The sequence below is a fragment of the Leptodactylus fuscus genome, unplaced genomic scaffold (assembly GCF_031893055.1).
Source record: "Leptodactylus fuscus isolate aLepFus1 unplaced genomic scaffold, aLepFus1.hap2 HAP2_SCAFFOLD_126, whole genome shotgun sequence".
NCBI classification, from domain to species: Eukaryota; Metazoa; Chordata; class Amphibia; order Anura; family Leptodactylidae; genus Leptodactylus; species Leptodactylus fuscus.
Genome location: NW_027440099.1, coordinates 205,948 through 229,877, shown reverse-complemented (window position 1 = coordinate 229,877; position 23,930 = coordinate 205,948). Strand labels below are relative to the sequence as shown.

At 51.7% G+C, this 23,930-nt stretch overlaps 1 protein-coding gene across 1 annotated transcript in view; it reads left to right on the top strand.

Annotated features, from left to right (window-relative positions):
- The first annotated feature begins 10,821 nt into the window (after window positions 1–10,821).
- Window positions 10,822–23,930, top strand: part of LOC142186988 (uncharacterized) — a 74,617-nt gene continuing 61,508 nt past the window's right edge. The window contains exon 1 of the mRNA XM_075261403.1: window positions 10,822–10,888. The gene's annotated coding sequence lies outside the window, so the exon portion shown is untranslated. The remainder of the gene's footprint in view (window positions 10,889–23,930) is intronic.

Sequence of the window (23,930 nt, the reverse complement as noted above, 5' to 3'; positions counted from 1 at the left end):
TGAGCGATGTCCTCACTCCTCTTGTGTCCTCTCTATCTCCCCATAGATTGTAAGCTCTTGTGAGCGGGGTCCTCACTCCTCTTGTGTCCTCTCTATCTCCCCATAGATTGTAAGCTCTTGTGAGCAGGGTCCTCACTCCTCTTGTGTCCTCCTCTCTATCTCCTCATAGATTGTAAGCTCTTGTGAGCGGGGTCCTCACTCCGCTTGTGTCCTTTCTATCTCCTCATAGATTGTAAGCTCTTGTGAGCGGGGTCCTCTCTCCTCTTGTGTCCTCTCTATCTCCTCATAGATTGTAAGCTCTTGTGAGCGGGGTCCTCACTCCTCTTGTGTCCTCCTCTCTATCTCCTCATAGATTGTAAGCTCTTGTGAGCGGGGTCCTCACTCCTCTTCTGTCCTCTCTATCTCCTCATAGATTGTAAGCTCTTGTGAGCGGGGTCCTCACTCCTCTTCTGTCCTCTTTATCTCCTCATAGATTGTAAGCTCTTGTGAGCGGGGTCCTCACTCCTCTTCTGTCCTCTCTATCTCCTCATAGATTGTAAGCTCTTGTGAGCGGGGTCCTCACTCCTCTTGTGTCCTCTCTATCTCCTCATAGACTGTAAGCTCTTGTGAGCGGGGTCCTCACTCCTCTTGTGTCCTCTCTATCTTCTCATAGATTGTAAGCTCTTGTGAGCGGGGTCCTCACTCCTCTTGTGTCCTCCTCTCTATCTCCTCATAGATTGTAAGCTCTTGTGAGCGGGGTCCTCACTCCTCTTGTGTCCTCTCTATCTTCTCATAGATTGTAAGCTCTTGTGAGCGGAGTCCTCACTCCTCTTGTGTCCTCTCTATCTCCTAATAGATTGTAAGCTCTTGTGAGCGGGGTCCTCACTCCTCTTGTGTCCTCTCTATCTCCCCATAGATTGTAAGCTCTTGTGAGCGGGGTCCTCACTCCTCTTGTGTCCTCCTCTCTATCTCCCCATAGATTGTAAGCTCTTGTGAGCGGGGTCCTCACTCCTCTTGTGTCCTCCTCTCTATCTCCTCATAGATTGTAAGCTCTTGTGAGCGGGGTCCTCACTCCTCTTGTGTCCTCTCTATCTTCTCATAGATTGTAAGCTCTTGTGAGCGGAGTCCTCACTCCTCTTGTGTCCTCTCTATCTCCTAATAGATTGTAAGCTCTTGTGAGCGGGGTCCTCACTCCTCTTGTGTCCTCTCTATCTCCCCATAGATTGTAAGCTCTTGTGAGCGGGGTCCTCACTCCTCTTGTGTCCTCCTCTCTATCTCCCCATAGATTGTAAGCTCTTGTGAGCGGGGTCCTCACTCCTCTTGTGTCCTCCTCTCTATCTCCCTATAGATTGTAAGCTCTTGTGAGCGGGGTCCTCACTCCTCTTGTGTCCTCTCTATCTCCTAATAGATTGTAAGCTCTTGTGAGCGGGGTCCTCACTCCTCGTGTCCTCTCTATCTCCCCATAGATTGTAAGCTCTTGTGAGCGGGGCCCTCACTCCTCCTGTGTCCTCTCTATCTCCCCATAGATTGTAAGCTCTTGTGAGCGGGGCCCTCACTCCTCTTGTGTCCTCTCTATCTCCTCATAGATTGTAAGCTCTTGTGAGCGGGGTCCTCACTCCTCTTGTGTCCTCCTCTCTATCTCCCCATAGATTGTAAGCTCTTGTGAGCGGGGTCCTCACTCCTCCTGTGTCCTCTCTATCTCCCCATAGATTGTAAGCTCTTGTGAGCGGGGTCCTCACTCCTCTTGTGTCCTCCTCTCTATCTCCCCATAGACTGTAAGCTCTTGTGAGCGGGGCCCTCACTCCTCTTGTGTCCTCTCTATCTCCTCATAGATTGTAAGCTCTTGTGAGCGGGGTCCTCACTCCTCTTGTGTCCTCTCTATCTCCTCATAGATTGTAAGCTCTTGTGAGCGGGGTCCTCACTCCTCTTGTGTCCTCTCTATCTCCCTATAGATTGTAAGCTCTTGTGAGCGGGGTCCTCACTCCTCGTGTCCTCCTCTCTATCTCCTCATAGATTGTAAGCTCTTGTGAGCGGGGTCCTCACTCCTCTTGTGTCCTCCTCTCTATCTCCCCATAGATTGTAAGCTCTTGTGAGCGGGGTCCTCTCTCCTCTTGTGTCCTCTCTATCTCCCCATAGATTGTAAGCTCTTGTGAGCGGGGTCCTCACTCCTCCTGTGTCCTCCTCTCTATCTCCTAATAGATTGTAAGCTCTTGTGAGCGGGGTCCTCACTCCTCTTGTGTCCTCTCTATCTTCTCATAGATTGTAAGCTCTTGTGAGCGGGGTCCTCACTCCTCTTGTGTCCTCCTCTCTATCTCCTCATAAATTGTAAGCTCTTGTGAGCGGGGTCCTCACTCCTCTTGTGTCCTCCTCTCTATCTCCCCATAGATTGTAAGCTCTTGTGAGCGGGGTCCTCACTCCTCCTGTGTCCTCCTCTCTATCTCCTCATAGATTGTAAGCTCTTGTGAGCGGGGTCCTCACTCCTCTTGTGTCCTCTCTATCTCCCCATAGATTGTAAGCTCTTGTGAGCGGGGTCCTCTCTCCTCTTGTGTCCTCCTCTCTATCTCCTCATAGATTGTAAGCTCTTGTGAGCGGGGTCCTCACTCCTCTTGTGTCCTCCTCTCTATCTCCCTATAGATTGTAAGCTCTTGTGAGCGGGGTCCTCACTCCTCCTGTGTCCTCTTTATCTCCTCATAGATTGTAAGCTCTTCTGAGCGGGGTCCTCACTCCTCTTGTGCCCTCCTCTCTATCTCCTCATAAATTGTAAGCTCTTGTGAGCGGGGTCCTCACTCCTCTTGTGTCCTCTCTATCTCCTCATAAATTGTAAGCTCTTGTGAGCGGGGTACTCACTCCTCTTGTGTCCTCTCTATCTCCTCATAGATTGTAAGCTCTTGTGAGCGGGGTCCTCACTCCTCTTGTGTCCTCCTCTCTATCTCCTCATAGATTGTAAGCTCTTGTGAGCGGGGTCCTCACTCCTCTTGTGTCCTCCTCTCTATCTCCCCATAGATTGTAAGCTCTTGTGAGCGGGGTCCTCACTGCTCTTGTGTCCTCTCTATCTCCTCATAGATTGTAAGCTCTTGTGAGCGGGGTCCTCACTCCTCTTGTGTCCTCTCTATCTCCTCATAGACTGTAAGCTCTTGTGAGCGGGGTCCTCACTCCTCTTGTGTCCTCCTCTCTATCTCCTCATAGATTGTAAGCTCTTGTGAGCGGGGTCCTCACTCCTCTTGTGTCCTCTCTATCTCCTCATAGATTGTAAGCTCTTGTGAGCGAGGTCCTCACTCCTCTTGTGTCCTCCTCTCTATCTCCTCATAGATTGTAAGCTCTTGTGAGCGGGGTCCTCACTCCTCTTGTATCCTCTTCTCTATCTCCTCATAGATTGTAAGCTCTTGTGAGCGGGGTCCTCACTCCTCCTGTGTCCTCTCTATCTCCCCATAGATTGTAAGCTCTTGTGAGCAGGGTCCTCACTCCTCTTGTGTCCTCTCTATCTCCTCATAGATTGTAAGCTCTTGTGAGCGGGGTCCTCACTCCTCCTGTGTCCTCTCTATCTCCTCATAGATTGTAAGCTCTTGTGAGCGGGGTCCTCACTCCTCTTGTGTCCTCCTCTCTATCTCCCCATAGATTGTAAGCTCTTGTGAGCGGGGTCCTCACTCCTCCTGTGTCCTCTCTATCTCCTCATAGATTGTAAGCTCTTGTGAGCGGGGTCCTCTCTCCTCTTCTGTCCTCTCTATCTCCTCATAGAGTGTAAGCTCTTGTGAGCTGGGTCCTCACTCCTCTTGTGTCCTCTCTATCTCCCCATAGATTGTAAGCTCTTGTGAGCGGGGTCCTCACTCCTCCTGTGTCCTCCTCTCTATCTCCTCATAGATTGTAAGCTCTTTTGAGCGGGGCCCTCACTCCTCTTGTGTCCTCTCTATCTTCCCATAGATTGTAAGCTCTTGTGAACGGGGTCCTCACTCCTCTTGTGTCCTCCTCTCTATCTCCCCATAGATTGTAAGCTCTTGTGAACGGGGTCCTCTCTCCTCCTGTGTCCTCTCTATCTCCTCATAGATTGTAAGCTCTTGTGAGCGGGGCCCTCACTCCTCTTGTGTCCTCTCTATCTCCCCATAGATTGTAAGCTTTCGTGAGCGGGGTCCTCTCTCCTCTTGTGTCCTCTCTATCTTCTCATAGATTGTAAGCTCTTGTGAGCGGGGTCCTCACTCCTCTTGTGTCCTCCTCTCTATCTCCCCATAGATTGTAAGCTCTTGTGAGCGGGGTCCTCACTCCTCTTGTGTCCTCCTCTCTATCTCCCCATAGATTGTAAGCTCTTGTGAGCGGGGCCCTCACTCCTCCTGTGTCCTCTCTATCTCCCCATAGATTGTAAGCTCTTGTGAGCGGGGCCCTCACTCCTCTTGTGTCCTCTCTATCTCCCCATAGATTGTAAGCTCTTGTGAGCGGGGTCCTCACTCCTCTTGTGTCCTCTCTATCTCCCCATAGATTGTAAGCTCTTGTGAGCGGGGTCCTCACTCCTCCTGTGTCCTCCTCTCTATCTCCTCATAGATTGTAAGCTCTTGTGAGCGGGGTCCTCACTCCTCTTGTGTCCTCTCTATCTCCCCACAGATTGTAAGCTCTTGTGAGCGGGGCCCTCACTCCTCTTGTGTCCTCTCTATCTCCTCATAGATTGTAAGCTCTTGTGAGCGGGGTCCTCACTCCTCTTGTGTCCTCCTCTCTATCTCCTCATAGATTGTAAGCTCTTGTGAGCGGGGTCCTCACTCCTCTTGTGTCCTCCTCTCTATCTCCTCATAGATTGTAAGCTCTTGTGAGCGGGGTCCTCTCTCCTCTTGTGTCCTCTCTATCTCCTCATAGATTGTAAGCTCTTGTGAGCGGGGTCCTCACTCCTCTTGTGTCCTCCTCTCTATCTCCCCATAGATTGTAAGCTCTTGTGAACGGGGTCCTCTCTCCTCTTGTGTCCTCTCTATCTCCCCATAGATTGTAAGCTCTTGTGAGCGGGGCCCTCACTCCTCTTGTGTCCTCTCTATCTCCCCATAGATTGTAAGCTCTTGTGAGCGGGGTCCTCACTCCTCCTGTGTCCTCCTCTCTATCTCCCCATAGATTGTAAGCTCTTGTGAGCGGGGTCCTCACTCCTCTTGTGTCCTCCTCTCTATCTCCCCATAGATTGTAAGCTCTTGTGAACGGGGTCCTCTCTCCTCTTGTGTCCTCTCTATCTCCCCATAGATTGTAAGCTCTTGTGAGCGGGGCCCTCACTCCTCTTGTGTTCTCTCTATCTCCTCATAGATTGTAAGCTCTTGTGAGCGGGGCCCTCACTCCTCTTGTGTCCTCTCTATCTCCCCATAGATTGTAAGCTCTTGTGAGCGGGGTCCTCACTCCTCCTGTGTCCTCTCTATCTCCTCATAGATTGTAAGCTCTTGTGAGCGGGGTCCTCTCTCCTCTTGTGTCCTCTCTATCTCCCCATAGATTGTAAGCTCTTGTGAGCGGGGTCCTCACTCCTCCTGTGTCCTCCTCTCTATCTCCCCATAGATTGTAAGCGCTTGTGAGCGGGGTCCTCACTCCTCTTGTGTCCTCCTCTCTATCTCCCCATAGATTGTAAGCTCTTGTGAGCGGGGTCCTCACTCCTCCTGTGTCCTCTCTATCTCCCTATAGATTGTAAGCTCTTGTGAGCAGGGTCCTCACTCCTCTTGTGTCCTCCTCTCTATCTCCCCATAGATTGTAAGCGCTTGTGAGCGGGGTCCTCACTCCTCTTGTGTCCTCCTCTCTATCTCCTCATAGATTGTAAGCTCTTGTGAGCGGGGTCCTCACTCCTCTTGTGTCCTCCTCTCTATCTCCTCATAGATTGTAAGCTCTTGTGAGCGGGGTCCTCACTCCTCTTGTGTCCTCCTCTCTATCTCCTCATAGATTGTAAGCTCTTGTGAGCGGGGTCCTCACTCCTCTTGTGTCCTCTCTATCCCCTCATAGACTGTAAGCTCTTGTCAGCGGGGCCCTCACTCCTCCTGTGTCCTCTCTATCTCCTCATAGATTGTAAGCTCTTGTGAGCGGGGCCCTCACTCCTCTTGTGTCCTCTCTATCTCCTCACAGATTGTAAGCTCTTGTGAGCGGGGCCCTCACTCCTCTTGTGTCCTCTCTATCTCCTCATAGATTGTAAGCTCTTGTGAGCGGGGTCCTCACTCCTCTTTTGTCCTCTCTATCTTCTCATAGATTGTAAGCTCTTGTGAGCGGGGTCCTCACTCCTCTTGTGTCCTCTCTATCTCCCCATAGATTGTAAGCTCTTGTGAGCGGGGTCCTCACTCCTCCTGTGTCCTCTCTATCTCCCCATAGATTGTAAGCTCTTGTGAGCGGGGTCCTCACTCCTCTTGTGTCCTCTCTATCTCCTCATAGATTGTAAGCTCTTGTGAGCGGGGTCCTCACTCCTCCTGTGTCCTCTCTATCTCCTCATAGACTGTAAGCTCTTGTGAGCGGGGTCCTCACTCCTCTTGTGTCCTCTCTATCTCCTCATAGATTGTAAGCTCTTGTGAGCGGGGTCCTCACTCCTCCTGTGTCCTCCTCTCTATCTCCCCATAGATTGTAAGCTCTTGTGAGCGGGGTCCTCACTCCTCCTGTGTCCTCTCTATCTCCCTATAGATTGTAAGCTCTTGTGAGCGGGGCCCTCACTCCTCTTGTGTCCTCTCTATCTCCCCATAGATTGTAAGCTCTTGTGAGCGGGGTCCTCACTCCTCCTGTGTCCTCTCTATCTCCTCATAGATTGTAAGCTCTTGTGAGCGGGGTCCTCACTCCGCTTGTGTCCTTTCTATCTCCTCATAGATTGTAAGCTCTTGTGAGCGGGGTCCTCTCTCCTCTTGTGTCCTCTCTATCTCCTCATAGATTGTAAGCTCTTGTGAGCGGGGTCCTCACTCCGCTTGTGTCCTTTCTATCTCCTCATAGATTGTAAGCTCTTGTGAGCGGGGTCCTCACTCCTCGTGTCCTCCTCTCTATCTCCTCATAGATTGTAAGCTCTTGTGAGCGGGGTCCTCACTCCTCTTGTGTCCTGTCTATCTCCCCATAGATTGTAAGCTCTTGTGAGCGGGGTCCTCACTCCTCTTGTGTCCTCCTCTCTATCTCCCCATAGATTGTAAGCTCTTGTGAGCGGGGTCCTCACTCCTCCTGTGTCCTCCTCTCTATCTCCTCATAGATTGTAAGCTCTTGTGAGCGGGGTCCTCTCTCCTCTTGTGTCCTCTCTATCTCCTCATAGATTGTAAGCTCTTGTGAGCGGGGTCCTCACTCCTCGTGTCCTCCTCTCTATCTCCTCATAGATTGTAAGCTCTTGTGAGCGGGGTCCTCACTCCTCTTGTGTCCTCTCTATCTCCTCATAGACTGTAAGCTCTTGTGAGCGGGGCCCTCACTCCTCTTGTGTCCTCCTCTCTATCTCCTCATAGATTGTAAGCTCTTGTGAGCGGGGTCCTCTCTCCTCTTGTGTCCTCTCTATCTCCTCATAGATTGTAAGCTCTTGTGAGCGGGGTCCTCACTCCTCCTGTGTCTTCCTCTCTATCTCCTCATAGATTGTAAGCTCTTGTGAGCGGGGTCCTCACTCCTCCTGTGTCTTCCTCTCTATCTCCCTATAGATTGTAAGCTCTTGTGAGCGGGGTCCTCACTCCTCCTGTGTCCTCTCTATCTCCTCATAGATTGTAAGCTCTTGTGAGCGGGGTCCTCACTCCTCCTGTGTCCTCTCTATCTCCCCATAGATTGTAAGCTCTTGTGAGCGGGGTCCTCACTCCTCTTGTGTCCTCTCTATCTCCTCATAGATTGTAAGCTCTTGTGAGCGGGGTCCTCACTCCTCTTGTGTCCTCCTCTCTATCTCCTCATAGACTGTAAGCTCTTGTGAGCGGGGTCCTCACTCCTCCTGTGTCCTCTCTATCTCCCCATAGATTGTAAGCTCTTGTGAGCGGGGTCCTCACTCCTCTTGTGTCCTCTCTATCTCCCCATAGATTGTAAGCTCTTGTGAGCGGGGTCCTCACTCCTCTTGTGTCCTCTCTATCTCCCCATAGATTGTAAGCTCTTGTGAGCGGGGTCCTCACTCCTCTTGTGTCCTCTCTATCTCCCCATAGATTGTAAGCTCTTGTGAGCGGGGTCCTCACTCCTCTTGTGTCCTCTCTATCTCCCCATAGATTGTAAGCTCTTGTGAGCGGGGTCCTCACTCCTCTTGTGTCCTCTCTATCTCCCCATAGATTGTAAGCTCTTGTGAGCGGGGTCCTCACTCCTCTTGTGTCCTCTCTATCTCCCCATAGATTGTAAGCTCTTGTGAGCGGGGTCCTCACTCCTCCTGTGTCCTCCTCTCTATCTCCTCATAGATTGTAAGCTCTTGTGAGCGGGGTCCTCTCTCCTCTTGTGTCCTCTCTATCTCCTCATAGATTGTAAGCTCTTGTGAGCGGGGTCCTCACTCCTCTTGTGTCCTCTCTATCTCCCCATAGATTGTAAGCTCTTGTGAGCGGGGTCCTCACTCCTCCTGTGTCCTCTCTATCTCCCCATAGATTGTAAGCTCTTGTGAGCGGGGTCCTCACTCCTCCTGTGTCCTCCTCTCTATCTCCTCATAGATTGTAAGCTCTTGTGAGCGGGGTCCTCACTCCTCTTGTGTCCTCCTCTCTATCTCCCCATAGATTGTAAGCTCTTGTGAGCGGGGTCCTCTCTCCTCTTGTGTCCTCTCTATCTCCTCATAGATTGTAAGCTCTTGTGAGCGGGGTCCTCACTCCTCTTGTGTCCTCTCTATCTCCCCATAGATTGTAAGCTCTTGTGAGCGGGGTCCTCACTCCTCTTGTGTCCTCTCTATCTCCCCATAGATTGTAAGCTCTTGTGAGCGGGGTCCTCACTCCTCCTGTGTCCTCTCTATCTCCCCATAGATTGTAAGCTCTTGTGAGCGGGGTCCTCACTCCTCCTGTGTCCTCCTCTCTATCTCCTCATAGATTGTAAGCTCTTGTGAGCGGGGTCCTCACTCCTCCTGTGTCCTCTCTATCTCCCCATAGATTGTAAGCTCTTGTGAGCGGGGTCCTCATTCCTCCTGTGTCCTCCTCTCTATCTCCTCATAGACTGTAAGCTCTTGTGAGCGGGGTCCTCACTCCTCCTGTGTCCTCTCTATCTCCCCATAGATTGTAAGCTCTTGTGAGCGGGGTCCTCACTCCTCTTGTGTCCTCTCTATCTCCCCATAGATTGTAAGCTCTTGTGAGCGGGGTCCTCACTCCTCTTGTGTCCTCTCTATCTCCCCATAGATTGTAAGCTCTTGTGAGCGGGGTCCTCACTCCTCTTGTGTCCTCTCTATCTCCCCATAGATTGTAAGCTCTTGTGAGCGGGGTCCTCACTCCTCTTGTGTCCTCTCTATCTCCCCATAGATTGTAAGCTCTTGTGAGCGGGGTCCTCACTCCTCTTGTGTCCTCTCTATCTCCCCATAGATTGTAAGCTCTTGTGAGCGGGGTCCTCACTCCTCTTGTGTCCTCTCTATCTCCCCATAGATTGTAAGCTCTTGTGAGCGGGGTCCTCACTCCTCCTGTGTCCTCCTCTCTATCTCCTCATAGATTGTAAGCTCTTGTGAGCGGGGTCCTCTCTCCTCTTGTGTCCTCTCTATCTCCTCATAGATTGTAAGCTCTTGTGAGCGGGGTCCTCACTCCTCTTGTGTCCTCTCTATCTCCCCATAGATTGTAAGCTCTTGTGAGCGGGGTCCTCACTCCTCCTGTGTCCTCTCTATCTCCCCATAGATTGTAAGCTCTTGTGAGCGGGGTCCTCACTCCTCCTGTGTCCTCCTCTCTATCTCCTCATAGATTGTAAGCTCTTGTGAGCGGGGTCCTCACTCCTCTTGTGTCCTCCTCTCTATCTCCCCATAGATTGTAAGCTCTTGTGAGCGGGGTCCTCTCTCCTCTTGTGTCCTCTCTATCTCCTCATAGATTGTAAGCTCTTGTGAGCGGGGTCCTCACTCCTCTTGTGTCCTCTCTATCTCCCCATAGATTGTAAGCTCTTGTGAGCGGGGTCCTCACTCCTCTTGTGTCCTCTCTATCTCCCCATAGATTGTAAGCTCTTGTGAGCGGGGTCCTCACTCCTCCTGTGTCCTCTCTATCTCCCCATAGATTGTAAGCTCTTGTGAGCGGGGTCCTCACTCCTCCTGTGTCCTCTCTATCTCCCCATAGATTGTAAGCTCTTGTGAGCGGGGTCCTCACTCCTCCTGTGTCCTCCTCTCTATCTCCTCATAGATTGTAAGCTCTTGTGAGCGGGGTCCTCACTCCTCCTGTGTCCTCTCTATCTCCCCATAGATTGTAAGCTCTTGTGAGCGGGGTCCTCACTCCTCCTGTGTCCTCCTCTCTATCTCCTCATAGATTGTAAGCTCTTGTGAGCGGGGTCCTCACTCCTCTTGTGTCCTCTCTATCTCCCCATAGATTGTAAGCTCTTGTGAGCGGGGTCCTCACTCCTCTTGTGTCCTCTCTATCTCCCCATAGATTGTAAGCTCTTGTGAGCGGGGTCCTCACTCCTCTTGTGTCCTCCTCTCTATCTCCCCATAGATTGTAAGCTCTTGTGAGCGGGGTCCTCTCTCCTCCTGTGTCCTCCTCTCTATCTCCTCATAGATTGTAAGCTCTTGTGAGCGGGGTCCTCACTCCTCCTGTGTCCTCTCTATCTCCCCATAGATTATAAGCTCTTGTGAGCGGGGTCCTCATTCCTCCTGTGTCCTCCTCCTATATATACCTCCATATCTAACCCCGCCCATAAATCTTTAGCACCGCCTCTTTTTAACTATATCGTTGCTCTCCGCAGACAATAATATAGAAGCCCCGCCCCACATGTCACATGATCGCAGGTCCTGCAGTTTGTATTCCAGCTCCGCCCCTTCTTGCACTGATCACGTGACCTCCTCTCAGGCCTCTCTGGTGGTGACGTCTCCAGGTCCTGCGGTTACTGTGCGGCATCTGGTCGGGTATGTATCAGCTCCAGTATATATGACACCCATCAAAGCGCCCCCTAGAGTGATGTCCCATCATAGGGGCAAGTAGACATGGCCGAGACCTCCTTCATGTAGTCTTGGGGGAGGAGCTTCACGGTCTCCATCAGTGATGGTTATAGGTGTGAACAGAGGCATAGTTACAGGGTGCAGTTACTGGATCAGAGGGCTCTGCACCCCAATACTAATAGATCAGAGGACTCTGCACCCCAATACTAATAGATCAGAGGGCTCTGCACCCCAATACTAATAGATCAGAGGGCTCTGCACCCCAATACTAATAGATCAGAGGGCTCTGCACCCCAATACTAATAGATCAGAGGGCTCTGCACCCCGTACTAATAGATCAGAGGGCTCTGCGCCTCAATACTAATAGATCAGAGGGCTCTGCACCCCAATACTAATAGATCAGAGGGCTCTGCACCCCAATACTAATAGATCAGAGGGCTCTGCACCCCAATACTAATGGATCAGAGGGCTCTGCACCCCAATACTAATAGATCAGAGGGCTCTGCACCCCAATACTAATAGATCAGAGGGCTCTGCACCCCAATACTAATAGATCAGAGGGTTCTGCACCCCAATACTAATAGATCAGAGGGTTCTGCACCCCAATACTAATAGATCAGAGGGCTCTGCACCCCAATACTAATAGATCAGAGGGCTCTGCGCCCCAATAATAATAGATCAGAGGGCTCTGCACCCCAATACTAATAGATCAGAGGGCTCTGCACCCCAATACTAATAGATCAGAGGGCTCTGCGCCCCAATACTAATAGATCAGAGGGCTCTGCGCCCCAATAATAATAGATCAGAGGGCTCTGCACCCCAATACTAATAGATCAGAGGGCTCTGCACCCCAATACTAATAGACCAGAGGGTTCTGCACCCCAATACTAATAGATCAGAGGGCTCTGCACCCCAATACTAATAGATCAGAGGGCTCTGCACCCCAATACTAATAGCTGAATTATAATAATAGATAGAATGACCTGTATCATCAGCCACGTGACGGGTATATACGTATCGGTGGTCGGCTGTCAGTGACAGAATGGTCTGTATCCTCCACAATATGGTAGATGGTATACATATATATATACATACAGCTGGAGCTGGGTCGGAGCCTTGCAGGGTATATACGGATATATTCTGCACAATGTTCTGGGCAGCTGAAGAACAATCAGAATGGGGAGAATTTGAGAAAAATTGCGTTTGTGTGACTTTCTTACGGGTTTGGTTTTTACAGCGCTCAGGCTGAATTCACATTTGTGTCTGCCACGGAATCTGTATAAAATCAGCGTAGAGAAAAGTCCTGTAAGGAAAACTATTCTCTCCGCCACTTTCAGTATAAATCCCTCCTACAGCGGGAGGACCGCATATAGTAAGGGTTCCCTCGCCCTTTGTGGTCCGGTCCCCCGGGTCCCCCTATATATGATATCACTGTAGGGTTCCCTCGCCCTTTGTGGTCCGGTCCCCCGGGTCCCCCTATATATGATATCACTGTAGGGTTCCCTCGCCCTTTGTGGTCCGGTCCCCCGGGTCCCCCTATATATGATATCACTGTAGGGTTCCCTCGCCCTTTGTGGTCCGGTCCCCCGGGTCCCCCTATATATGATATCACTGTAGGGTTCTCTCGCCCTTTGTGGTCCGGGTCCCCCTATATATGATATCACTGTAGGATTCCCTCGCCCTTTGTGGTCCGGTCCCCCGGGTCCCCCTATATATGATATCACTGTAGGGTTCTCTCGCCCTTTGTGGTCCGGGTCCCCCTATATATGATATCACTGTAGGATTCCCTCGCCCTTTGTGGTCCGGGTCCCCCTATATATGATATCACTGTAGGATTCCCTCGCCCTTTGTGGTCCGGTCCCCTGGGTCCCCCTATATATGATATCACTGTAGGATTCCCTCGCCCTTTGTGGTCCGGTCCCCCGGGTCCCCCTATATATGATATCACTGTAGGATTCCCTCGCCCTTTGTGGTCCGGTCCCCCGGGTCCCCCTATATATGATATCACTGTAGGGTTCTCTCGCCCTTTGTGGTCCGGTCCCCCTATATATGATATCACTGTAGGGTTCTCTCGCCCTTTGTGGTCCGGTCCCCCGGGTCCCCCTATATATGATATCACTGTAGGATTCCCTCGCCCTTTGTGGTCCGAGTCCCCCTATATATGATATCACTGTAGGATTCCCTCGCCCTTTGTGGTCCGGTCCCCCGGCTCCCCCTATATATATGACTAGCTGGTACCCGCGACTTCCTCTGCGGTGATTGTAGAAGTGGGTATATACAGGCGCGGGTAAGGTTTTCGTACTGTGTATAAGGTATGGGATATGAAATGTAACTGTGTATCTTGTTGTTGCTGTAATTCTGAGAGCACATGGGACTTTTGTGTTGAATGTAATTTGTATTTCAGCCGCTATATATACGGTGTTGGTATAAACTGCACATAGTGTCTTTGGGACAGAGGTATTTCAGGTTAATATACTTCGATATACGACATTGTATGATTTGTTATTTTCCGCCAGTACATGTAAGTTTTGGGCACAGGATACTTTTGAGCAAGCAACATAAAGTCTGGCCCTGTGCATGACAGTTCAGTAACTCCATGTGCCTCTTATTAATAGCAATTAACCCCATCATGTCCCTCACATTAACCCCTGTGTAAGAGTTACTGATAGAGATGAGCGAGTACTGTTGGGATCAGCCGATCCGAACAGCACGCTCGCATAGAAATGAATGGACGTAGCCGGTACGCGGAGGGTTAAGCGCGCCGGCTACGTCCAAGCAGAAGTACCAGGTGCATCCATTCATTTCTATGGAGCGTGCTGTTCAGATCCCAACAATACTCGCTCATCTCTAGTTACTGATATGTGAGAGACTTGGAGGTAATAATGAAGTATCTTCATTACTGAGGTCTTTTATTAGTACCTCCATATGTCTCCCATATTAGTAACCTTTATATGGGGCACACAGGGGTTAATATGAGGGACATGATGGGGTTATTCCTATTAATGTGAGGCACACAGGGGTTAATATGAGGGACATGATGGGGTTATTCCTATTAATGTGAGGCACACAGGGGTTAATATGAGGAACATGATGGGGGTTATTCCTATTAATGTGAGGCACATGGAGTTACTAACACTAAACTAATAACCCCATGCGTGACATTAATGAGAATAGGAAGTAAAGGAAGGGAGCTGTGTGTTTCTTACATTCAGTTTGCTAGCAGCTTCGGCAGGAGCTCTCACTATAGCAGGCAGAGACCTGAGCGATTAAGCTCCACCCCCTGGGTTTCCTGCACCCCTCTCAAAGGGGAGTGTCCTTATGCCTCAGCTCTAGCAGAGACTTCATGTAACTCTTGCAGGTCCTGTGCTGCTGGCATGCCAGTGAAATATGGCAGGAGTGCCACTCTTGGCATGTGTGCCAGGGGTTGCTGACCTCTGCTGTAGGGGGTAATATGAATTTTGGGGCTTGCTATGGTCCAAAGTGTGTGAGATTGCAGAGATAGTGATGTGAGTTTGGGTTTTGTGGGGGTCCTGGGAAAAACGTATGTGCGCTATTGTGACGAAAAGTAGACTATTGCGCAATCCAGTGTAGGGACTATGTTTGTGGAAAATTTCAGCCAAATCGGTGGAGCAGTTTTTGCGTGATTGACCGCCAAAGATCCGAACATCCAAAGGGTCCTGGAAAAAACGTATGTGCGCTATTGTGACGAAAAGTAGCCTATTGCGCAATTGAGTGTAGGGACTATGTTTGTGGAAAATTTCAGCCAAATCGGGGTCCAAAGTGTGTGAGATTGCAGAGATGGTGGTGAGAGTTTGGGGTTTGTGGGGGTCCTGGGAAAAACGTATGTGCGCTATTGTGACGAAAAGTAGCCTATTGCGCAATGGGGTGTATTAACTATGTTTGTGGAAAATTTCAGCCAAATCGGTCAAGCGGGTTTTGCGTGATTGACTAACAAACATCCGAACACACAAACCCACAAACATCCAAACTCACAAACTTTCACATTTATAATATTAATAGGATATCACTGTAGGGTTCTCTCGCCCTTTGTGGTCCGGTCCCCCGGGTCCCCCTATATATGATATCACTGTAAGATTCCCTCGCCCTTTGTGGTCCGGTCCCCCGGGTCCCCCTATATATGATATCACTGTAGGGTTCCCTCGCCCTTTGTGGTCCGGTCCCCCTATATATGATATCACTGTAGGGTTCCCTCGCCCTTTGTCCCCCGGGTCCCCCTATATATGATATCACTGTAAGATTCCCTCGCCCTTTGTGGTCCGGTCCCCCGGGTCCCCCTATATATGATATCACTGTAGGGTTCCCTCGCCCTTTGTGGTCCGGTCCCCCGGGTCCCCCTATATATGATATCACTGTAGGGTTCTCTCGCCCTTTGTGGTCTGGTCCCCCGGGTCCCCCTATATATGATATCACTGTAAGATTCCCTCGCCCTTTGTGGTCCGGTCCCCCGGGTCCCCCTATATATGATATCACTGTAGGGTTCCCTCGCCCTTTGTGGTCCGGTCCCCCGGGTCCCCCTATATATGATATCACTGTAGGGTTCCCTCGCCCTTTGTGGTCCGGTCCCCCTATATATGATATCACTGTAGGGTTCCCTCGTCCTTTGTGGTCCGGGTCCCCCTATATATGATATCACTGTAAGATTCCCTCGCCCTTTGTGGTCCGGTCCCCCTATATATGATATCACTGTAGGGTTCTCTCGCCCTTTGTGGTCCGGGTCCCCCTATATATGATATCACTGTAGGGTTCTCTCGCCCTTTGTGGTCTGGTCCCCTAGGTCCCCCTATATATGATATCACTGTAGGGTTCTCTCGCCCTTTGTGGTCCGGTCCCCCGGGTCCCCCTATATATGATATCACTGTAGAGTTCCCTCGCCCTTTGTGGTCCGGTCCCCCGGGTCCCCCTATATATGATATCACTGTAGGGTTCCCTCGCCCTTTGTGGTCCGGTCCCCCTATATATGATATCACTGTAGGGTTCCCTCGCCCTTTGTCCCCCGGGTCCCCCTATATATGATATCACTGTAGGGTTCCCTCGCCCTTTGTGGTCCGGTCCCCCTATATATGATATCACTGTAGGGTTCTCTCGCCCTTTGTGGTCTGGTCCCCTGGGTCCCCCTATATATGATATCACTGTAGGGTTCCCTCGCCCTTTGTGGTCCGGTCCCCCTATATATGATATCACTGTAGGGTTCCCTCGCCCTTTGTCCCCTGGGTCCCCCTATATATGATATCACTGTAGGGTTCCCTCGCCCTTTGTGGTCCGGTCCCCCTATATATGATATCACTGTAGGGTTCTCTCGCCCTTTGTGGTCCGGGTCCCCCTATATATGATATCACTGTAGGGTTCCCTCGTCCTTTGTGGTCCGGGTTCCCCGGGTCCCCCTATATATGATATCACTGTAGGGTTCCCTCGCCCTTTGTGGTCCGGTCCCCCTATATATGATATCACTGTAGGGTTCTCTCGCCCTTTGTGGTCCGGGTCCCCCTATATATGATATCACTGTAGGGTTCTCTCGCCCTTTGTGGTCCGGGTCCCCCTATATATGATATCACTGTAGGATTCCCTCGCCCTTTGTGGTCCGGTCCCCCGGGTCCCCCTATATATGATATCACTGTAGGGTTCTCTCGCCCTTTGTGGTCTGGTCCCCTGGGTCCCCCTATATATGATATCACTGTAGGGTTCCCTCGTCCTTTGTGGTCCGGTCCCCCGGGTCCCCCTATATATGATATCACTGTAAGATTCCCTCGCCCTTTGTGGTCCGGTCCCCCGGGTCCCCCTATATATGATATCACTGTAGGGTTCTCTCGCCCTTTGTGGTCCGGTCCCCCTATATATGATATCACTGTAGGGTTCTCTCGCCCTTTGTGGTCTGGTCCCCTGGGTCCCCCTATATATGATATCACTGTAAGATTCCCTCGCCCTTTGTGGTCCGGGTCCCCCTATATATGATATCACTGTAAGATTCCCTCGCCCTTTGTGGTCCGGTCCCCCGGGTCCCCCTATATATGATATCACTGTAGGGTTCCCTCGCCCTTTGTGGTCCGGTCCCCCGGGTCCCCCTATATATGATATCACTGTAGGGTTCTCTCGCCCTTTGTGGTCTGGTCCCCTGGGTCCCCCTATATATGATATCACTGTAAGATTCCCTCGCCCTTTGTGGTCCGGGTCCCCCTATATATGATATCACTGTAAGATTCCCTCGCCCTTTGTGGTCCGGTCCCCCGGGTCCCCCTATATATGATATCACTGTAGGGTTCCCTCGCCCTTTGTGGTCCGGTCCCCTGGGTCCCCCTATATAGGATATCACTGTAGGGTTCCCTCGCCCTTTGTGGTCCGGTCCCCCTATATATGATATCACTGTAAGATTCCCTCGCCCTTTGTGGTCCGGTCCCCCGGGTCCCCCTATATATGATATCACTGTAGGGTTCCCTCGCCCTTTGTGGTCTGGTCCCCTGGGTCCCCCTATATATGATATCACTGTAGGGTTCCCTCGCCCTTTGTGGTCCGGTCCCCCTATATATGATATCACTGTAGGGTTCCCTCGCCCTTTGTCCCCCGGGTCCCCCTATATATGATATCACTGTAAGATTCCCTCGCCCTTTGTGGTCCGGTCCCCCGGGTCCCCCTATATATGATATCACTGTAGGGTTCCCTCGCCCTTTGTGGTCCGGTCCCCCGGGTCCCCCTATATATGATATCACTGTAGGGTTCTCTCGCCCTTTGTGGTCCGGTCCCCCGGGTCCCCCTATATATGATATCACTGTAAGATTCCCTCGCCCTTTGTGGTCCGGTCCCCCGGGTCCCCCTATATATGATATCACTGTAGGGTTCCCTCGCCCTTTGTGGTCCGGTCCCCCGGGTCCCCCTATATATGATATCACTGTAGGGTTCCCTCGCCCTTTGTGGTCCGGTCCCCCTATATATGATATCACTGTAGGGTTCTCTCGCCCTTTGTGGTCCGGGTCCCCCTATATATGATATCACTGTAGGGTTCCCTCGTCCTTTGTGGTCCGGGTCCCCCGGGTCCCCCTATATATGATATCACTGTAGGGTTCTCTCGCCCTTTGTGGTCCGGTCCCCCTATATATGATATCACTGTAGGGTTCTCTCGCCCTTTGTGGTCCGGGTCCCCCTATATATGATATCACTGTAGGGTTCTCTCGCCCTTTGTGGTCTGGTCCCCTGGGTCCCCCTATATATGATATCACTGTAGGATTCCCTCGCCCTTTGTGGTCCAATCCCCCTGTATGTGATATCACTGTAGGGTTCTCTCGCCCTTTGTGGTCCGGTCCCCCGGGTCCCCCTATATATGATATCACTGTAGAGTTCCCTCGCCCTTTGTGGTCCGGTCCCCCGGGTCCCCCTATATATGATATCACTGTAGGGTTCCCTCGCCCTTTGTGGTCCGGTCCCCCTATATATGATATCACTGTAGGGTTCCCTCGCCCTTTGTCCCCCGGGTCCCCCTATATATGATATCACTGTAGGGTTCCCTCGCCCTTTGTGGTCCGGTCCCCCTATATATGATATCACTGTAGGGTTCTCTCGCCCTTTGTGGTCTGGTCCCCTGGGTCCCCCTATATATGATATCACTGTAGGGTTCCCTCGCCCTTTGTGGTCCGGTCCCCCTATATATGATATCACTGTAGGGTTCCCTCGCCCTTTGTCCCCTGGGTCCCCCTATATATGATATCACTGTAGGGTTCCCTCGCCCTTTGTGGTCCGGTCCCCCTATATATGATATCACTGTAGGGTTCTCTCGCCCTTTGTGGTCCGGTCCCCCTATATATGATATCACTGTAGGGTTCTCTCGCCCTTTGTGGTCTGGTCCCCTGGGTCCCCCTATATATGATATCACTGTAAGATTCCCTCGCCCTTTGTGGTCCGGGTCCCCCTATATATGATATCACTGTAAGATTCCCTCGCCCTTTGTGGTCCGGTCCCCCGGGTCCCCCTATATATGATATCACTGTAGGGTTCCCTCGCCCTTTGTGGTCCGGTCCCCCGGGTCCCCCTATATATGATATCACTGTAGGGTTCTCTCGCCCTTTGTGGTCTGGTCCCCTGGGTCCCCCTATATATGATATCACTGTAAGATTCCCTCGCCCTTTGTGGTCCGGGTCCCCCTATATATGATATCACTGTAAGATTCCCTCGCCCTTTGTGGTCCGGTCCCCCGGGTCCCCCTATATATGATATCACTGTAGGGTTCCCTCGCCCTTTGTGGTCTGGTCCCCTGGGTCCCCCTATATAGGATATCACTGTAGGGTTCCCTCGCCCTTTGTGGTCCGGTCCCCCTATATATGATATCACTGTAAGATTCCCTCGCCCTTTGTGGTCCGATCCCCCTATATATGATATCACTGTAAGATTCCCTCGCCCTTTGTGGTCCGGTCCCCCGGGTCCCCCTATATATGATATCACTGTTGGGTTCCCTCGCCCTTTGTGGTCCGATCCCCCTATATATGATATCACTGTAGGGTTCCCTCGCCCTTTGTGGTCCAGTCCCCCAGGTCCCCCTATATATGATATCACTGTAGGGTTCTCTCGCCCTTTGTGGTCCGGTCCCCTATATATGATATCACTGTAGGGTTCTCTCGCCCTTTGTGGTCCGGTCCCCCTATATATGATATCACTGTAGGGTTCTCTCGCCCTTTGTGGTCTGGTCCCCCTATATATGATATCACTGTTGGGTTCCCTCGCCCTTTGTGGTCCGATCCCCCTATATATGATATCACTGTAGGGTTCCCTCGCCCTTTGTGGTCCAGTCCCCCAGGTCCCCCTATATATGATATCACTGTAGGGTTCTCTCGCCCTTTGTGGTCCGGTCCCCTATATATGATATCACTGTAGGGTTCCCTCGCCCTTTGTCCCCCGGGTCCCCCTATATATGATATCACTGTAGGGTTCCCTCGCCCTTTGTCCCCCGGGTCCCCCTATATATGATATCACTGTAGGGTTCCCTCGCCCTTTGTGGTCCGGTCCCCCGTGTCCCCCTATATATGATATCACTGTAGGGTTCCCTCGCCCTTTGTGGTCCGGGTCCCCCTATATATGATATCACTGTAGGGTTCTCTCGCCCTTTGTGGTCCGGGTCCCCCTATATATGATATCACTGTAGGATTCCCTCGCCCTTTGTGGTCCGGTCCCCCATGTCCCCCTATATATGATATCACTGTAGGGTTCCCTCGCCCTTTGTCCCCCGGGTCCCCCTATATATGATATCACTGTAGGATTCCCTCGCCCTTTGTGGTCCGGTCCCCCGTGTCCCCCTATATATGATATCACTGTAGGGTTCCCTCGCCCTTTGTCCCCCGGGTCCCCCTATATATGATATCACTGTAGGATTCCCTCGCCCTTTGTGGTCCGGTCCCCCGTGTCCCCCTATATATGATATCACTGTAGGGTTCCCTCGCCCTTTGTCCCCCGGGTCCCCCTATATATGATATCACTGTAGGGTTCCCTCGCCCTTTGTGGTCCGGTCCCCCGGGTCCTCCTATATATATCACTGTAGGGTTCCCTCGCCCTGTGTGGTCCGGGTCCCCCTATATATGATATCACTGTAAGATTCCCTCGCCCTTTGTGGTCCGGTCCCCCGGGTCCCCCTATATATGATATCACTGTAAGATTCCCTCGCCCTTTGTGGTCCGGGTCCCCCTATATATGATATCACTGTAGGATTCCCTCGCCCTTTGTGGTCCGGTCCCCCGTGTCCCCCTATATATGATATCACTGTAGGATTCCCTCGCCCTTTGTCCCCCGGGTCCCCCTATATATGATATCACTGTAGGGTTCCCTCGCCCTTTGTCCCCCGGGTCCCCCTATATATGATATCACTGTAGGATTCCCTCGCCCTTTGTGGTCCGGTCCCCCGGGTCCCCCTATATATGATATCACTGTAGGGTTCCCTCGCCCTTTGTCCCCCGGGTCCCCCTATATATGATATCACTGTAGGATTCCCTCGCCCTTTGTGGTCCGGTCCCCCGTGTCCCCCTATATATGATATCACTGTAGGGTTCCCTCGCCCTTTGTCCCCCGGGTCCCCCTATATATGATATCACTGTAGGATTCCCTCGCCCTTTGTGGTCCGGTCCCCCGTGTCCCCCTATATATGATATCACTGTAGGGTTCCCTCGCCCTTTGTCCCCCGGGTCCCCCTATATATGATATCACTGTAGGGTTCCCTCGCCCTTTGTCCCCCGGGTCCCCCTATATATGATATCACTGTAGGGTTCCCTCGCCCTTTGTCCCCCGGGTCCCCCTATATATGATATCACTGTAGGGTTCCCTCGCCCTTTGTGGTCCGGTCCCCCGGGTCCCCCTATATATGATATCACTGTAGGATTCCCTCGCCCTTTGTTGTCCGGTCCCCCTATATATGATATCACTGTAGGGTTCTCTCGCCCTTTGTGGTCCGGTCCCCCGGGTCCCCCTATATATGATATCACTGTAGGGTTCCCTCGCCCTTTGTGGTCCGGTCCCCCGGGTCCCCCTATATATGATATCACTGTAGGATTCCCTCGCCCTTTGTGGTCCGGTCCCCCTATATATGATATCACTGTAGGGTTCCCTCGCCCTTTGTCCCCCGGGTCCCCCTATATATGATATCACTGTAGGGTTCCCTCGCCCTTTGTCCCCCGGGTCCCCCTATATATGATATCACTGTAGGATTCCCTCGCCCTTTGTGGTCCGGTCCCCCTATATATGATATCACTGTAGGATTCCCTCGCCCTTTGTCCCCCGGGTCCCCCTATATATGATATCACTGTAGGGTTCTCTCGCCCTTTGTGGTCCGGTCCCCCTATATATGATATCACTGTAGGGTTCTCTCGCCCTTTGTGGTCCGGTCCCCCGGGTCCCCCTATATATGATATCACTGTAGGGTTCCCTCGCCCTTTGTGGTCCGGTCCCCCGGGTCCCCCTATATATGATATCACTGTAGGGTTCTCTCGCCCTTTGTGGTCCGGTCCCCCGGGTCCCCCTATATATGATATCACTGTAGGGTTCCCTCGCCCTTTGTGGTCCGGTCCCCCGGGTCCCCCTATATATGATATCACTGTAGGGTTCTCTCGCCCTTTGTAGTCCGGGTCCCCCTATATATGATATCACTGTAGGGTTCCCTCGCCCTTTGTCCCCCGGGTCCCCCTATATATGATATCACTGTAGGGTTCTCTCGCCCTTTGTGGTCCGGTCCCCCGGGTCCCCCTATATATGATATCACTGTAGGATTCCCTCGCCCTTTGTGGTCCGGGTCCCCCTATATATGATATCACTGTAGGGTTCCCTCGCCCTTTGTCCCCCGGGTCCCCCTATATATGATATCACTGTAGGGTTCCCTCGCCCTTTGTCCCCCGGGTCCCCCTATATATGATATCACTGTAGGGTTCCCTCGCCCTTTGTCCCCCGGGTCCCCCTATATATGATATCACTGTAGGGTTCCCTCGCCCTTTGTCCCCCGGGTCCCCCTATATATGATATCACTGTAGGGTTCTCTCGCCCTTTGTGGTCCGGGTCCCCCTATATATGATATCACTGTAGGGTTCCCTCGCCCTTTGTCCCCCGGGTCCCCCTATATATGATATCACTGTAGGGTTCCCTCGCCCTTTGTGGTCCGGTCCCCCTATATATGATATCACTGTAGGGTTCCCTCGCCCTTTGTGGTCCGGGTCCCCCTATATATGATATCACTGTAGGATTCCCTCGCCCTTTGTGGTCCGGGTCCCCCTATATATGATATCACTGTAGGGTTCCCTCGCCCTTTGTCCCCCGGGTCCCCCTATATATGATATCACTGTAGGGTTCCCTCGCCCTTTGTCCCCCGGGTCCCCCTATATATGATATTACTGCAGGCTTTCTTTCCTCCTTTGTGTTCATATATTTTTAGGATATAGCACCCCATGGTCTGTCTGGCCTAATCTCTTGAGGTATCTCCATCCACTAATGGATTTGTGTATGGTTTTATACGTATGGTTTTATACGTCATTATTTTATTTGGGGATTTTCAGATCTTCCTTATTCGGATTTTCTTTTTAGTAAATTTTTTTAACTGTAATTTTTGACTTCCAATTGGCCCCTGGCTGTCATGGCAACGGCTCAGCGGCCCCAGCTCTTGTACCAGGGACCATCGGTCAGCTTTGGGTAGGGCGGGCATTGCCGTCGTGTCTTTGCTGTATACTCCGTAGATTTACCCCACATTGGACGTCGGGAAAGGGTTAATATGTTTCCCTTAGTGAATGAGCTTTATTTTCTTCAGAATTCTCCTGTTAAGTGGGGGAGGGGTTATATATGGAGTTATTTAGCTTCTATAGCGCCACCCTATACCACAGCACTGTACCGATGCGCCTTCTCTCAATAGAAATATGACATTGAGGCTTGGACCCTTCTTCAGCTCTTCTTGTTCACATGTTTTATCTTCACTCATCTTATCTTCACACATATCTTGTCTTCTCTTCATGCTTCTTATCTTCATTACTCGTCTCCTCTTTACTCTTCTCCTCTTCGCGCGTCTCCTCTTTGCGCGTCTCCTCTTTGCGCGTCTCCTCTTTGCGCGTCTCCTCTTTGCGCGTCTCCTCTTCGCCCGTCTCCTCTTTGCGCGTCTCCTCTTTGCGCGTCTCCTCTTTGCGCGTCTCCTCTTTGCGCGTCTCCTCTTCGCCCGTCTCCTCTTTGCGCGTCTCCTCTTTGCGCGTCTCCTCTTCGCCCGTCTCCTCTTTGCGCGTCTCCTCTTTGCGCGTCTCCTCTTCGCCCGTCTCCTCTTCGCCCGTCTCCTCTTCGCCCGTCTCCTCTTCGCCCGTCTCCTCTTCGCCCGTCTCCTCTTCGCCCGTCTCCTCTTTGCGCGTCTCCTCTTTACTCTTCTCCTCTTCGCCCGTCTCCTCTTTGCGCGTCTCCTCTTTGCGCGTCTCCTCTTTGCGCGTCTCCTCTTTGCCCGTCTCCTCTTCGCCCGTCTCCTCTTTGCGCGTCTCCTCTTCGCCCGTCTCCTCTTCGCCCGTCT